The sequence below is a fragment of the Octopus bimaculoides genome, chromosome 8, assembly GCF_001194135.2.
Source record: "Octopus bimaculoides isolate UCB-OBI-ISO-001 chromosome 8, ASM119413v2, whole genome shotgun sequence".
NCBI lineage: Eukaryota > Metazoa > Mollusca > Cephalopoda > Octopoda > Octopodidae > Octopus > Octopus bimaculoides.
In genome coordinates, this window is record NC_068988.1 from 45,655,620 (window position 1) to 45,672,487 (window position 16,868).

General features: G+C 33.2%; 1 long non-coding RNA gene across 1 annotated transcript in view; it reads right to left on the reverse strand.

Moving 5' to 3' along the window:
• Window positions 1-390: 390 nt before the first annotated feature.
• Window positions 391-16,868, reverse strand: part of LOC128248571 (uncharacterized) — a 21,637-nt gene continuing 5,159 nt past the window's right edge. The window contains exon 2 of the long non-coding RNA XR_008264749.1: window positions 391-2,007. This is a non-coding gene — a long non-coding RNA (uncharacterized LOC128248571). The remainder of the gene's footprint in view (window positions 2,008-16,868) is intronic.

Genomic DNA, 16,868 nt, shown 5'->3' on the forward strand with positions numbered 1-16,868 from the left:
GTTCAGAACAGGTTTGAACATTTTATTAAAACATTTTTCTTTTATCTTTCTTTCAACCTTACTAGTGTTATGTAGTTGTGGAAAGGATAAATTAGAAATATTTTCTAACCACATGTTTCTATATGTTTACTCAATGAAATCTGGTGAACATTAGTCTTCCGGATTTGTTGTCTGTGAACTCATGAGCATTCCAGCATGCATTCTCTGTCTCGCCAATATACAGTTCCTAGCAATTAGGGCATTTAATGCAGTAGATCAAAAATTCAGCTTTTCGGAGCCTTCTAAAATGTGTAAAAAGGAACAAGTCAGTCATTTAACTACAGTTGCCAAGCACTCATCTCAACTATCAATTAATACAGTTTCAAAACTGATGATTACAACAAACATATGAAAGTATTTACTGAACTTTATGAACATTACAAAATAATTTTTAATGTTTAACACTCTTCAACATTGTAAAAAACTTTTCAAAAATACAATAATAAAAAATGTGAAAATCATGCGCAACATATGTAATTCAACATATGTTTGTGTTACAGATAGAGTATATGCATATTATTGGCTTCAGAGAGTTTTATGACAAATATTCGACATAACGAGAGTCTAGATTGGGCCTCACTTATGTCTAGCTTTTTGAATGGTGGTTGTGGTAATCTCATCAAGTTATGGTATTCTTGTGGTTGCTCAGTATTTTACATTGTGAACATGTATAAGGTGATTGAATGTTGTGTGGGTATCCATCAATTTTCCAAAATTTCTAGAAATTTAATGCCTTTATGAGCCACTGAGTAGTTCATAGTTTTTAGATGGCCTTTTGTGTTACAATTTAACTTTTGCTGATATAAGCATTCTAGCTATAGAAATTGGGAGATACATTGGTTTATTCATATATATAAAGTGTGATACAACATGCTTATGCTCTACAGGCAAAAGGAAGACAAGGTGAAAGGTAAGACTTAAAATACGGAAATTACAGATGTTTGGCTGAAAAGCCTCAGTGTTGACTGGGTTTTCCTCCTGATTATGCAAACACTTCCTTCAATCCCTTTGAAATCAATAAAAATAAAGCCAGCCATGTGTTAAGGTAGATTTAAATGCTGATACACTTACGTGACAAATTTATAACATTCCGTCAATATCTGAAATTGTTTTATATATCTCAGCATTCTTCTATTTTATAAAAAAAAAATAATGGCTATTTTAATCATTTTCTTTAAATGAATTTTAGGAAGTTTTTTTTTTATTTTGATTAAGCTATTGGTATAATTTTTTTCTGTCTCTTTCAATTGTTGGATTTTCATTATAAAATTTCGAAGTTTTTCATGCTTTTCATCTGTGTGTGATTATCTTCTTTTATTTAATTTTTTTTTCACACAGAGCTTTCTTTCATTGCCAACAAAAATGTTGAAATTATGTAAAAAAAAAAAAAAAATATTGAGCACTAAAATTTTTATTCAATTTCCAATGTAAAAAAATTGTTTAACTGGTAAAATATTCAACTATATTTTCTGGTTCTGTTTTTGTTTTTTTAATAACCTAGACTGATAGAAATTAATGAAAGCATGTATCGTTAGACTTCTTTAGTTTCAGGCCAACCTTAACTGAACAGGTATTGGTATGATTTTCTTCTGTCTCTTTCAATTGTTGGATTTTCATTACAAAATTTCGAAGTTTTTCATGCTTCTCATCTGTGTGTGATTATCTTCTATCCACAACCGTATCATCATTTTAAATGTAACTTGAGCTATGTTTATCTCTTGTTTTTCCTGTTATAAGTGACATCTTATATTTATCAGCACTAATGCCTCACTGAACTCTATTGTGTATTTGATCTTGCAAAGTGGAATAAATCATTTCCAGGAAATCATTTGCTATCCTCTTGGTTCATTTCTATGTTTCTCTGTCTTTGAATTTGCTTGTGTCTTTGTTCATGACAATTTTACTCATTAATCTCCCCAGTGTTCTTTAAAATGTATTCATAGGGCAACAACCAAAATGTTTTCTTTTCTGTCAACAAAAAAAAAAAGACATAACAAAGAGAGGTGGTAACAATATTGCAGAAGAATAGTAAAATAAATCTAAAAAGAAAAATAAACATTCTTAATATTGGGAAAATATAATTGTGTTGTCAGCATAGCAAGCAATGGTAGCACTTTCATATTTCATAAATACAAGCAACAAGACTCAAAGCAAATAAAGTCAATCATGATATTCAATTGATACTGATCCTATCACTAGTAAAGAATAAAGAAAAGAGTTCCAGTTAAGATTTGGACACTGGCATACACTGGATGACCTAATATATGCTGGACAACAATTTAAGCAAAGGCAATGTTTCATTCCTGCTGACTGAATAAGAGGAAATAAGCAGGTTTATAATTACTGTACAAGGATAAGGCAGGGAGCTGGTAGAATCGTTACTATGCTGGGGAGAATGCTTGGTGGCAATTTGTACTGACTTTATGTTCTGAGTTCAAATGCTGTCAGGGCAAACCTCATCTGTCATCCTTAAATTAAGTACCATTTGAACACTGGGGTCAATGTAACTTGGCCTGAATATTCTACTGATGAATAACAACAATTGTTGTGAGTAAAATGAAAAAAAAGATAATTTTGAATGTTGTTAATTTTTCATCTAAGATATCAGCATCCTTAAATCATAGGATTAATTTGGGAATCTAACTACAAAAATGTGTCAAGTAAATTACCAATGTAAAACTTCCATGACTCAAACTTTATCTAAATTTGGAGCCACCTCTCACCCTAAAAAGGAACTACTGCTCTCCAACCAGTCTTCAAATGGATGTTTGTCTCACATCTTAAACACCTGTAGAAGATTGTTTACCTAGCTCCCTAAATGCCATTGTTAAAAATGTGTGTGTGTCAAGCTTTCTAAACCCAGTTTCTTAAATCATTAACAAAACAGATTTTGTCCTAATTTTAATTTAGGTTATTACCAGTGCAAATATGCTTGAGGCAAATACACATTACTGTTTAGCCCAGCCACCCACTAATTTGCCTAATTTAGAATACTGAACTCTGGGATCACCTGCTAAACCATTATCTATCTGAAGCAGAAAGTTCATCCACTTAATACATCCTTGCATCACAATTTGTATTTTTCTTCCTTTAAACTTGAGTCAAATATATTTACAGGATGTCTAATAGAATTTGAAACTACAGAGGAAAAAGGCCAATTTGGAACTGGGGAAGAAAATCTGTCTCTACATGGTTTCTCAGTTTGCTTGACATAGAAGTCAAATCTCCTCTCAAATTTCATCTTACTGTTTAAAAGGGAATGGAAAGATATTTTAGATAATATGGCTCTATTTATATTATACTTAAAAAAAAGAACTAAGCAAAAACGATGGGATGTCATTGCTGAAATGTTTAAGAACGTTGAATTAAGCAAAGTAGACAAATGACACACAGAACAAATGGAAAATAACTGTCCAAGCAACAAAAAAAAACAAACCAAAACACAAACAAAAAAAGAACTAACAGATTCATAACTAACCCCAAAAATGTAATACAATAAAATGAAATATTAAGTTGTCACTGCATTGGTGAAATTTCCAGAATATATCTGCTATGGAGATTTATATATATACGGTTAAGTAGGTAGTTTATGTCAACTAGCTCTTGCTACAATAACGATCTTAGTATAACGACATTTTTTACTGTTAAATACATGAGTGAAGACCAGAATTTTCATTACTTTTTATGTTTCCTTTTTGGTCAGTCAATGGTACAGATACAGTCGTTGATACAGATTATGTTGTAAAAAAAAAAGAGAGTTTAACATGGGAAAATCTTTTGAATATGATTGGTAGAGAAAATTGATACCTGTCACTTGTAATATCTTCTTTATAATCTGATGCAATATAAGCATATATATATATATATATATATATATATATATATATACACATATACATATGGTGAATGTCTACTCCTTAGGCAGAGTCTGACCACCTCTTGCACCTACACCTTAGATCTATCATGGCGTCTGTTGTGGCTTTTTAAACCCGAAAATGTATTGAAAAGACACCCACATAGATTGCATATCTGATTTGGACCACCAAGAGCTTCAGTTAAGTTTACATTTTTGTGGATCTTAAAATGTCTTTTGAGGTCTCCATACGGCATTGAAAGGTGTGCACAAACAGATATATAGGCAGAATAGTTGGTGGAGGTCTGTTTTTCATGGGTCGGCAAATGTAATTTGAGCTCAGCAAAAAAAGGTATAGTTTGTCACAAATTGTGCCCATAAAAGGTCACTGAGATTCATCTTCTTGATCACAACATTTTTCTTAAATATATACATATATATAGATGTACTCATGCACACACACACTCAAACACACACACACACACACACATATATATAGCAGGAGGAGGAGACCCCCTTCGGTCATGAATGATCATGGGATTGCACCTAAAAAGTTACCCTCCAAGGCACAAGTTTGGGCAAGGCTGTTATTGGGAGACAAGCAGTCACCCATGCATACCAGCCTCCCCTCTCCACACCACTAATGTTATCCAAAGGAAAGGCAAAGGCCAATACAGCTTGGCACCAGTGATGTCACAATTCATTTCTATAGCTGAGTTAACTGGAGCAATGTGAAATAAAGTGTCTTGCTCAAGAACACAGCATGCAGCTTGGTCTAGGAATCGAACTCACAACCTCATGATCGTAAGCTCGATGCTCTAACTACTGAGCCATGTGCCTTCACACACATATATATATATATATATACATATATATATATATGCATACATATATATATATCATATATGCACTAGCAATGCACCCTGACATTGCCCGGGTGTTATGACCTACAGCCACATTGTATTATTTGTTCCCTTCTTATGAGCAGGATTGGCACACGAGGAGTATGAAGCAAACAATTTTTCTTTATAAATATGTTCTTTGGTCATTTTCTGATGAACAATTCTGCAGTTTCCATCTACCAAATTCAGTCACAAATCTGTGGTTGGCCTAGGGCTATAGTAGAAAACACTCACCCAAGATATCATGCAGAGGGACTGAACGTGGAATCATGTGGTTGGGAAGCAAACTTCTCAACTATACAGTCATTCTTGCACCTAACATATGTGTGTATGTTTACATTTGTTGTTAAATTGAGTATTGTGTCCCACTATGTCTCAAAGTTAGCAGTTCATCAAGTAGAGATCTATAAGATAAATGCCAGAATGAAATACGTACTGAGGTCAGTATGATCAATTAAATGTTTGAAGGTGATACTCCATAAAAGCGTCAGTTGAAAGACTGAACCAGGTAAAATAATGTTTAATGACTTAATGGCTTCAAATTTAAGTTAATGGATTACTAACCACAAGATAATGAGTTCAAAAGTTTATATTGAACTTCCACTCTATATGACAACACTATATGTAAATCTCAGTTTGCTTGACTTCCAACAATTAACAATTGTAATTTGAAGTTGAATGGTTAGCAGTAAGAAAGATATCCAAATTTCTTTAAAAATTATTGTGCAAAATATTCTGAGAAAAAGTATTTTGTTCACCACAACAAAACACGCATGAACACATGAACACGTGCGTGCACACACACACACACACACACAGAAGTGTCTCTGTGATAACTTGAGCTGCTACAAATAGCAGCCAAATCTCTCTTAAAACATGTCCTTTCTTCAAAAGAAATACACAGATTTACAGTATTTCAGGAAGAATATATATATATATATATATATATATATATATATATATATATATATATATATATATTTATGATGGGTCTGCTACATCAAAGGCAACTCTGGACTAAACAAAACACACACAAACATACTTCACATTAAAAGATTATCTACAAAATAATACTAATAAAGCTAACAGTATATCTTCAAAGTTTCATTTCCAAGTAAAACTCCATGTATTTTTAAAATTTTCTCATTATTCTCTAAACATTTTTAGGCCTTAGCCAAAGACCTCAAAATTGTGCGACCCAACCTCGTTTTCGAGGTCATTTTTGTAGTAAAAATGATTTGGTGGCTGAAAGATTACTGAATCGTTTGAGACCTCATATGTCAAAATTGGTAAACTCAGTTTTCAAATCCATAAGGAATGTGCACATGCGTGGACACACACACACACACACGCGCATGCATATGCACACCCACACACACACATACAAAAACTCTGTCATATATATAGATAAACAATGATACAAGAGTTAAGGTTCACTACAGCTGTTTGAGATCTTTTCTTTATTGATGAAGAAAACGATTATATCATGTAAAAAAAAAAGTACTTTCTTCAGGTGAATTAGGAATAAAACTTAACATTTAGGAATTTTCACACAAATAGTACATAATGCGTATTAACCTTAACCAAGGTGGTAGGGCCAATACGCATTATGTGGAATTTGTATGAAAAATATTAACGGCTTGATTATAAAAAGGAATTCAACTCTATCCCCCATTCATGGCTGTTGAAGTATCTACATCTGGCAAAGATACCTACTACTTTAATTGCTGCTATAGAAAGAGACTCACAAAGACATGGACAACTATTCTTAGCCTTACAACTGAGAACAAAATAATTGTTTCTAACAGTATAGGCATTACAAAGGGAATATTCCAGGGAGATAGTCTTTCTGTACTTCTTTTCATTTTGGCACTGAAGCCATTATCATTCCATTCCTACTGCAAATGGTTAATGCCCGGATCTTCAACTGTCAGAAATATTAATGTAACTCATAGTTTCTTTCTAGATGACTTGAAGAATTAACAATGCCAAAAAACAACTGGAATTAATAAGAACATTTTCTGATTATATAGGTATGGAATTTGACCAAAAGAGATGTTCCTATTTGTGTTGTTGATATACATAATCAGTCCTTGTATTCACTCTATCTCTAAACATACCAAATCACATTTCTGTCAAGTGAATATGCTTTGCTGATGAGAACTAAAATCATTGAAATATGTCCTTTGCTTTCATTTATTGACCCTGAAAGGGTGAAAGGCAAAGTTGACCTTGGCGGAATTTGAACTCAGAACGTAAAGACAGATGAAATACCGCTAAGCATTTCGCCCAGCCTGCTAACATTTCTTATTTCTTTATTGCCCACAAGGGGCTAAACATAGAGGGGACAAACAAAGACAGACAAACGGATTAAGTCGATTACATCGACCCCAGTGCATAACTGGTACTTAATTTATCGACCCCGAAAGGATGAAAGGCAAAGTCAACCTCGGCGGAAGTTGAACTCAGAACATAATGGCAGACAAAATACCGCTAAGCATTTCACCCGGCATGCTACCGTTTCTGCCAGCTTGCCTCTTTTTATTTGAAACCAATATTAAACTAGCACAAGGTATTGAAGTGGAAGAATTCTTAAGCAGCATTTTGTCCTACTTTACATTTTGAGTTCAAATTCTGCCAAGGTCTACTTGGCATTTCACCTATTTGGAATTGATAAAATAAGTACCAGTTGAGTACTGAGGTTGATGTAATTGACTTACCTGCTCCCCCACAATTGCTGGTTGAGTGCTAATAATTGAAACCAACACCAAGTTAGCATATTGCAGCTATTTCTTTTTTTTGTAATTTGAATTAGATAAATTAATCACACTCTATGGTATGACTGGCACATTTGTGAACTAGCCACATTTGCCAGTATTGAAACAGTTATATTTGATATATTACTTTAAAATACAGCTTGCTGTTGGCATATTGTGGTAATTATTCAGCTAAGTGGGAAAAGGTGGTTTGTATGGGCAAGTATGTGAGAGCCCATTATGGTTTATGAATTTGTGGATATCATTTAAAAAATGCAGTAATTAAAATGCTAAATCATGCATAAATTGCATGCTATAATGTAACTGGTCCTATAAATGTAATTAGAAAGATTTATTAATTACACTTGTTTATGTGAATGCATTCAACATACTCATGATTTTTAAGTGGCATGTTCATAATGGTGGCATGTGCATAATAGATGCAGCATAGTCCATTGAACTTATGAATTGTGCTGTTGTTACAGTTGTAATGATGTAAATTCTATTTGGTTTCCTGCTGCCTATATCCATAACTAACTCTATGGTGGAACTGGCACTTGTTTGCTTTTTTGAAACTGAACCAACTTTCTGTTTTCAGTGTTAAGAAGTGAAATTTAGAAAAGTGAAACTTAAATTAAAAAACTTAAGTTTTACGCTTGAAGTTTTTTAATGTATGAGATATATCTAAAATGATGAAATATTTATTTGTCCCCCTCCAATTTAAAATAAATTAAAACAATATATTTAGAATGATATATGTATGCAAAATAAAATTGGTAAAATACCTATTCATTCCACCTTCATTTCAAAATTAATGAAAACTATATATTATATTAAAAATGATAAAATGGTGTATTCAAAATTATATATAAATAGAAAAAAATGGAGAAAGAAAAAGATATAACTGAAACAAGATATTATTAAAAATGATAAAATACTTATTCTTTAAATATATATGTATATAATAAAAAAAATAAAACATTTATTCGTATCCCACTCATCAAAGTAAATGCAAAATGATATGTATTAAAAATAATCTAATCATACATTTAAAATTATAAATATTAAAAAAAAATTAATAAAGTCTATACCATACAGACTATTGAAAACAAAGCAACTGTGATTTGTCTTTATGTAACTTAAATTCACCCAGCTACCCTACTACCATGCTGATATGCATCCCATTAATTGTTGCACCACTACAGAGTCCCCTTAGGGTCTGTAGTGACTTCACTATCTATATCAACAAAACTGGCTTGTTGATTAATTGTGCAATAGTTGTATCTTATCAAACAAATATTATAGTATACTTCTTAGACTATATAACGACACCTGGTAAAACATAATCTAGAATTATTAGCAATGAAGTAACTTCATTCCTTTGTCACACATCTAATAAAATTAAATTCTAAGACAACTTCTTTTGCATCATATTTTCAAAACAATACTTCTTGCAAAGACACTGTCATCTATCTCTATGATGAGTCTGGGTTCACCAAGTTGTATTAAGTTTTGCAGGGTCCATTGTGAAATGATTTTACACAGGTGACATTTCCTCTCAATTACAACTTCTGGAACCACTTCACACCAATTCAAAAGACCATTGATGAATGGCTTGCATCATTCCTCTAGCTATATAAAGGAAGCCAAATATTTGCTTAAACTTTACTCTGGAATTTTCAAAAAATTGTTCCCTTTCTGAACCACTTCATTAATATTTTTCTTCCTCTATCAATATTGTTTATTTAGAAAGATTTTATTATTAATGGACTTTTGTAAAAAATGTTTCCACCTTTTCTTCTGCAACTTTACATGAACACTTCCAAGTTCTAATTCTATGCATACCACAGAATTGCAATTATTTCATTCCTTTTGCAATGGAATGAAAAACATACTGAGAAATCCACGTTGCTTTTCTTTATATTCTCAACTTGAATTAAGAACTGTTGATGTTCTGTAGACATTTTATTTTTAGAACATTTAATTTTTAAAGAAATTTTTCTTGCTTTCTTTTGTAGCTGAGATTCATCCATTCCATTTCTAATGGATTGGAGAGAATTGGCTTCTGAGGGATCAATTGAGAGAAAGCGTTACTTTTGAAAATGAATGTAAGTGATGCAGGGAAAAAGTGGTTCTGGTGAATACAGCTGCGCTTTCCAGAACAATTGAATAAGGATTCAAGTTGATACCATCAACATGAATTAAAAATTGTCAAGTGCTTGAAAAATTTTTTCATGATTAGATTAAAAAAATATAACGACTGACAATTTGATGAACTTATGTCAACATTCTTAATATATGCTGTTTTCTTCTTTTTTCTAAGAAATTAAGACATATAATTTTAAATATATCATTTTGTCATTTTAACATATGTTGCTTTCATCAATTTTGAAGTAGAGAGAAATGAATAAGTTTTATTTTTTTTAAATAACCCCTTTGTTGTAAAATTTCTGAGGAAATACATTGCCTTGGTCCCAATTATTTTGAAAATAATGAAGAATTTAGTAAAATAACTTTATCATTATTAAGCTGGTCTTTGGAACATAAATTAGCATGGAATTTTTATGGGATATACAGGAACTTTGTATCATAAAGCCAAGGCAATCTTGGGCAGGTTGTAATTAAAAGAGTTAAAAATATAATTAATCTGTTATATTTTAAAATGATAGAATAAATGCCATATTGCTCTTAATATACATCATTTTATATATGCATTCTTCTTCTCAAAAAGTTACATGCAAAGTGAATAATTGATACCAACTGAATTGAAAATTGTCCAATAAAGTATGGTTTTTCTATGAATTTGAAAGCCTCCTCTGCCAAAAAAGGAAAATAAACAAATTTTGGAAGAGAATAGTTTTAGAAATGTATCTTAAAAAAGGAAGAAACAGTTGAGATTGACAACAAAAAACTGCTTTGTTTCATTGCAAAGTTTGCAGGTGTGGCACATGGGATAAAACGTTTACTACCCAACCGCATGGATCTGGGTTCAGTCCCATTGTGTGACACCTTGAGCAAATCTTTTCTATTATAGTATGAGGATGACTAAAGCCTTGTGAGTGGATTTGGTAAACAAACTTAAAGAAGCCCATTAAGTGTGTGTATGTGTGTCTATCTGTGTTTATCCTCCCCACTCCCACTTGCCAACCAGTGTTGTTAGGTTTACACCCCTATAATTTTCAGTTTGGCAAATGAGGCTGATGGAATAAGTGCTAGACCTAAAAGATGAATACTGGGGTCGATTCATCTGGTGAAAATTCTTCAAGGTGATGCTCCAGCATGGCTGCAGTCTAATGACTAAAACAAGTAAAAGAAATTTTAAAAAAATATAAAGAAATATGACATAAATGCAAAATACTCTAGTTCTTCTCTCTTACCTTTTCTTTTACTTGTTTCAGTCATTGAACTGTGGCCATGATGGGGCACTGACCAACTGACCCCCCAGTACATATTTTTTTTATAAGTATTGGTATTTATTCTGTTGGTCTCTTTTACCAAACCACTAAGTTACAAGAATATAAACAAATCAACACCAGTTGTCAAGCAGTGGTGGGTGACAAACAAACCAACAAAAATACACACACACATACACATACGCACACACACACACACACACGCACATGCATACACACATACACACACTCATGCATGCACACATATGCAACAGGCTTCTTTCAGTTTCCTTTCACAAAATCCACTCAGAATGCTTTGGTTCGCCCAAGATTATAGTAGAAGACATGCCTAAGGTGGCATACAATGGGGCTGAACACAGAACCATGTGGTTGGGAATGAAGCTTCTTACCACACAGCCACACCTGGGTCTATGTTTATAAATATGAAGTAAAAAAAAAAAGGCCTTGTGAAACCAATGTCATTGCTTCAATATATTAAACCTAAATGCAACAAACCTGTTAGGCTTGAAGGAAACCTTTGCCATGTTTATGAGCTGCCATAACACAATAATAAATAGTGATTATTTAGGTGATTTATGCAAAAAGAATATTAATGATGGTAAAATGAGTTCTAAATTAAAAATGCACCATACAAAGTATTTAGAAGTGATAAAAAATGTGATCAGTGTTCATTTTGAGAATGACTTAATTAGTGACATAGAAGATTGAAATTCTTTTGTTTATTACTGAATGAGTGAAATGATATTACTGTTGGGAAAATGTCTGGGATGGCTTTAATATATATTTTTGCAAAAAAAAAAACATATAATACAAATGTCTTTACTTTGTCCACCAAAGTTACATCTTCATGATCATCATGATAATCATCATCGTCATCATCATTTAATGTCCACTCTCCATGCTTTCCGTGCTGAGATGGGTTGGACAGTTTGACAGGGAGCTGTCCAGCTGGGAGCTGTCTAGGTTTCAATTGTCTGTTGTGGCACAGTTTCTACAGTTGGATGCCCTTCTTAATGCCAACCACTAAACAGAGTGTGCCAGGTGCTTTTTACATGCCACCAGTGTGGGTGCATTTATGCAGTACTGGCATGGGTGCATTTTATGTGGTACTGGCATCTGTAAAAGTACAAGCTTGTATGTGTGGAAGACAGCGATTTTACTTAGTTTCACACATCTTATCAAAATACAGCAAATCACAAAATGTAATTTTGACAGCATTGAGAATGCTTAAAAATCTGAATTAATAAGAAAAAAATAAACATAAAGAATCTTAGAGTTCTTAATACTAATAAAGTTAGTGTTATGGGTGGAACTAACAATTGTGTACATTAATAGGTACAAGCTAAAATTTCTTCCCTTATTTAGTTCAATATGTATACCATATTCTTCAGCTAGCTATGTTAAGTTTCTGTTAATTGCTTATCAAAAGACTTTTTAAAAGCCCATACTAAGTAATTAATAATGAAGAAAACCCACTAAACTCTGGTTATCTATTGAATCAACTGTAGGAAAATTAATAAGCCCATAGCTTGAGAAATATTGTAAAGTGCTATATTGTTGAAAATTTATGGAATATATTCATAGAAAAATAACTTGGCGTATTTGTTATGCTTAATATTCAAATATTAATACTGTACGATTTGACATGTAAATATAACTTATGCAGGAGTGGCTGTGTGGTAAGTAACTTGCTTACCAACCACATGGTTCCGGGTTCAGTCCCACTGTGTGGCACATTTGGCAAGTGTTTTCTACTATAGCCTCGGGCCGACCAAAACCTTGTCAGTGGATTTGGTAGATGGAAACTGAAAGAAGCCCGTCGTATATATGTATATATATATACATATATATGTATGTGTGTTTGTGTTTGTCCCCCCAACATCGCTTGACAACCGATGCTGGTGTGTTTACGTCCCCGTAACTTAGCGGTTCGGCAAAAAGAGACGGATAGAATAAGTCCTGGGGTCGATTAGCTCAACTAAAGGCGGTGCTCCAGCATGGCCACAGTCAAATGACTGAAACAAGTAAAAGAGTAAAAGAGTAAATGAAGACTATTAATAAATAAAAGTTATTAAATGATTATTAAAAGGTAATATTTTGTGAGAACCTCTGTAGTTAATAAACTTCCTTGTAATATTCGTTTCAAATTTTGGCACACAGCTAAGAATTTTTGGGGAGAGAGGGTTAAATCAATTACAACAGCCCCAGTGTTCAACTAATAACTATTTTATCGATCCTAAAAGGATGAAAGGCAAAGTCAACCTCGGTAGAGTTTAAACTCAGAAAGTAAAGACGAGCAAGATGTCATCAAACATTTTGTCTAGCATGCTAATGATTCAAACAGCTTGCAGCCCTATCGTCTGTGTAATATTGATTTCAAATTTTGGCACAAGGCCAGCAACTGTGAGGGGTGGGGGCGAGTCAATTACATCAACTTCAATACTCAACTGCTACTTGTTTGATCAACCACAAAAGGACGAGAGACAAAGATGGTTGCAGCAGTATTTGAACTTAGAATGTAAAGATGGACGAAATGCCACTAAGCATTTTACCCAGTGGGCTAACGATTCTGCCAGCTTCCCACCTTAAACTTCCTTGTAATACTGAAGAATATTTAGGTCCTGAGCTCTATTTCGGTTGTAGATTTGAAAGTAAAACAATTGACAAGTGAGTATAAGAAAGTGAACAATTTATTTTATACTTATTCAAACAACCCAAATAAAGATTACCAGAAAGTATGGAAATTCTAAGAAATGTATACTTTTGCATACTTTTCTCTGTTAGAAATGTTCTTTAACCAGTCAAAGAATAAAGCTCAGTTTTCAAACTGATGGAATATTTGAGGACATCAAAAGAATCCATATCTATTGCTGAATATCAATTTCAAATAATCCATTTGTTGCACTAGACCAATAAAACTAATACTATCCTTTTTTTTTTTTTTTAGAGAGAAGTTTATCAATATAATGATGTGTCTGAATACAGTTTCTTTATAGACCTTACAGACTGTTCTATTTCAACGTTTATACTTCCTCACTCCAATGCAGAAGTTGAAAGAATGTTTAGTTGTATAAATAATACAAACTCAAAATAAAGATATAAAATAGAACTGGAACTTCTCAATGCTATTTTATGTATAAAGTTTGCTTTATAAGTCTCAATAAAAGTTGCTGGAGTTATGAACTCAGGCAAAACTTTACAGTCATAGTGGAAGAATGTCAGCTTAGAGTAATACAGATTCAGATATAGACCTAGGAACCCCAAATATTTGTGAGTTAATCTGTCGCAGTTATTGACGAAGAATAATGTTCAGCAATGCAGAAAGTTAAACATGATATGGTAACCCATTTTTAAAATTAAAAATAATATTATTTTCTTTTAAAAAGGACATATATTTTATTCTTTAAAAAACTGTGATGTCATAGCTATTATTTTCAGTAAACTGGGTATACTTTTGGTTTCATTTAGCTATTCAGTGTGTTTCAATTAACTAAGAGCAAAAGGAACTACAAGGAAACGCAAAAACCAAACAAGAAAAAAAATCAAGAAAAATGGCACACTTCTTCAATTAAACATACCAAAGAAACACGTTATGTAACAAAACTGTCTTCAACATAACGACAATAAATTCTATACCAGAAACAAGATTCCCAATGCTCAACTGATACTTATTTTATCGATTCTGAAAAGAATGAAAGATAAAGTTGATCTCATCAGATTTTGAAATCAGAATGTAAAGATAGATGAAATGCTGCTAAGCATTTTGTCCATCATGCTAATGGTTCTTATTTCTTTATTGCCCACAAGGGGCTAAACATAGAGGGTACAAACAAAGACAGACAAAGGGATTAAGTCAATTACATCGATCCCAGTGTGTAACTGGTACTTAATTTATCGACCCCGAAAGGATGAAAGGCAACGTCGACCTTGGCAGAATTTGAACTCAGAATGTAATGGCAGACGAAATACCGCTAAGCATTTCACCCGGCGTGCTTACAATTCTGCCAGCTCGCCGCCTTGATTCTGGTGATGATTCTGCCAGCTTACTGCCTTTGATGAATTTAACTGTAATTACTGACATTGGTACAAGACCACACAGATTTGAATGAGATGTGCTGGTAATTAAATTAACTTTCATATTTGACTGGAACTGATTCTAATTTACTAGATACAGTGTTAGACAAATGGTGAAGAAATTTGCTTTGTAATTATTTGGGCTTAGATTTGATACCCTTGCATAATGTCTTGTGCAAATGTTTTTTTACAATAGCTTCGGGTTGAATCAAAACTAGTGAGTTGGATTGGGTAGATAGAAACTGTGTAGAAGACCATCAAATGGCCTGTGTCTGCAATTCAAAGTAGCAACCTTGTCACTTATTGTCACATTGATTCAGACTGAGAATTACACTATGGACGTACAAATGACCATGGATTCCTCTGCACTTCACTCAATGAGAAGCCCTTTCAGTTGATTGAATAACTGAATGCACATTGCTGAAATTGGAGGAGAAACCATTATCATTATTGATCACAGAATGGTGAAATTTACTTATATCAACTTTTAGCAATCATTCTGCCAGGCACTTAGTCCCTGCTTTTGTCAATGCATGGTATTACAAATTAAGAGCTATGCCTGAAATAAACTCTTCACACATTTTTATCCAGCAGAGATGAAAGAGTCATTGTTTTCTCTTGCTCCTCATCATATTAACTTAAAAATTTGTTTGATGAAATCATCATCATCATCATCATCATCATCATGAGCAGCAGCAGCAGCACCACCACCACCACCATCATGACCATGATTATGATCATCATCATCATCATTATTATTGGACAGAATTTGTGTTCTAGTGGTGAGTGGATGCTCTTTAACCATAACGCTACATTTAGATAATTGACTCGTCATGGTTTTATTAATAAAACCTTTGATTGTGTTCTGGAAAATGTTGGTTTGTTTACATATAGTTTTATTATGTCGTTTCCCTTGTTCTCTCAATCAACATTGTTAACATTATAGATATTATCACTGATGAAGTCATCAATAATTTTAAATGTATATTTTCTCTTTACATTTCCAATATATTCGGTTACAACATTTTTACGTTATTTTCAAATCCTTGTTTGTTCTCGTTATTTAGACCAACATTAGCCTTGATTAAGTTGACATACAAACTATGAGGAAAGAAGTTCCAGTCATAGACGTGTTTCCTTTTTTTTTTTCTTTTTAATTTTTTCCTTTCCAGAAAGTGTAGGACTAGTTTATTTAATGTGCCTTTCTATTTCTAAAAGTGGCTGTGTCTGATTTGTCTGGTACAAGAAACCAGTACAAGAAATTGTTTACAGTTTCCATTGTGGATTTGCAATTTAATATTCATCATCATCATCATGTAGCATCCATTTTCCATGCTAGCATAGGTTAGATGGTTTGACTGGAACTGGTAAACTGGAGAGCTGCACCAGGTTCCAGTCTGATTTTGGCTTGGTTTCTACAGCTGGATGCCCTTCCTAATGCCAACCACCCCAAGAGTGTAGTAAGTACCTTTTATGTGCGTAACCAGCATGGGTAACTTTTAAGTGTCACTGGCCACGACTATGCTTTCACTTGACCTGATGTGTCTTCTGAAGCAAATTGCCAAAGGTATTGATCACTTGTCATTGCCTCTGTGAGACCCAACATTCAAAGATCATGTTCCCCCACTTTGTCCTACGTCTTCTTGAGTCTACCTCTTCCACAGGTTCTTTCCACAGTTAGAGATTGGCACTTCTTTAATATTATTTTAAACATTCTGAACTTATTTTGGAATTTATAGGCCTTGGTGTAGGAAGTAGTTTGCTTTCTAGCCACATGGTTCCAGGTTTGGTCTCATTATGTGGCACCTTGGGCAAACGTCTTCTGTACAGC